This window comes from Chrysochloris asiatica, unplaced genomic scaffold (genome assembly GCF_000296735.1).
Source record: "Chrysochloris asiatica unplaced genomic scaffold, ChrAsi1.0 scaffold00137, whole genome shotgun sequence".
NCBI classification, from domain to species: domain Eukaryota; kingdom Metazoa; phylum Chordata; class Mammalia; order Afrosoricida; family Chrysochloridae; genus Chrysochloris; species Chrysochloris asiatica.
The window spans coordinates 4,433,817-4,435,461 of NW_006408655.1; positions in this window are offsets into that span (position 1 = coordinate 4,433,817).

A 1,645-nucleotide genomic window follows, 5' to 3' on the forward strand; every position below is an offset into this window, starting at 1 on the left:
TATTTTACAGCTCTCTGTGAGTCTCTGTAATTGCATTCTCCTTTCTACCTTCTCAAAGGTAACTTTTTATAATTTTAATATACATATATCTTTGTTGTTGGTAGTAAGCGCTGCTGAGTTGCTTCTGACTCATAGAGACCCTATATAGGGTTGCCAAGGAGCGGCTGGTGAATTTGAACCACCGACCTCCCAGTTCAAATTGACATTGCAGTCCAGTGCTTATCCTTCAGCGTCACACATCTGATATTATTATTCATATAAGTAGCGTGATTTTTGCTGGCTGTATAATGAATCTGTAAGACTTACATAAATGGATATTTGTAAATTTAATTCTTCATTTACCTGCTGTACAGTGTTCCATTATATGATAGAAAACAATGGCGTCATTCACATTCCTGTTTTTGGTAATCTAATTTTTCTCTATAACAAATAGTCATTGTACCCATGTCTGAGGCTTTCTCTGTAGTGTATGCCAACAAATGGACTAACTGGAATGGCAAGGGGCACAAACACCTTCTGTTTACTGGCTCTTTCTAATTTGGTCTTCACAGAAGTTATAAAATTCTGACATTTCCTCCAGCACTGTCTAAAAATTCCTACTTTCCCACAACCTGATCCTCATTTGTTTTTATAGATTTTTTGAAAAATTACCATTAAGGTGGTTATAAAATTATATTTTCTTGCATAAATTTCCAGTGATGTCAAGCTTCTGTTGGGTTCTTTTTCTTTTTCTTCTCAATTCTCATTTCTTTGTATATTTTGGGTACTAAGATTTATCACAGTAGGTGTTAAGTTAGTGCTAACTGTTAAATCAAAGACCACTCTTCAAGGCTCCCTGGGTGGGGAGGTAGGAGGATGGACCACTGTGTTACTTGCAATCAGAGGAACCCATCCTGGGCTTTCTGCCTGCGATCTGTCTCCCAGAACACCTCTCCATTCAAGTTGTTGTTGTCTAAGTGCCTTCAAGTTGGTTACGACTCAACGACACTGTCTAGGGTTTCCAAGAAGTGGCTGGTGTCTTTGAACCACCAACCTGTGGTTAGCAGTCCAGTTCTTATTCTACAGCCATTCAGTGGTGAACAGGAAGAAGACTACTTGGTGGGGAAAGGCCAGGGAAATAATGTTGGTCTGGAAGTAATAACACAGTTATTCCTCAATATCCAAGGGGGAGTGGTTCAAGGCTCCCCCACCCTGCCCCCTTGTACACAGAAGAATAATTGTATATTACTTTATTCCCAACCCTGCCACCTACCAAAATTTTCAGATGCTCAAGTCCCTGTGTAAAATGGCATAATATTTGCATATCATCTATGAACACCCTCTGTATATTTTACATTTATTTGATATGGCTTTTCTTGCCAAAGTTTTCTTAACTCTCTCAAAATGATTGGGTGGGACCTGGTAAATAGGATTACATACTGCTAGGGTTAAAAGAAGCCATCTCAGAAGAAAGAATAAAAGAAACCAGGGCTATCAAGAAATAAGAGCTGTGCCCCTCTGACACTGAAACTCAAAGAGAACACATAAGCAGGCATATAAGCTTGCTGATGACCACATTGGTCTACTGGTGAGTGGAAGAAAGGAAAAGGTAGCAATGAAGAAATGGGCTGAGTTCAACCATGTCCCATAGACTCCTGTTGACTTG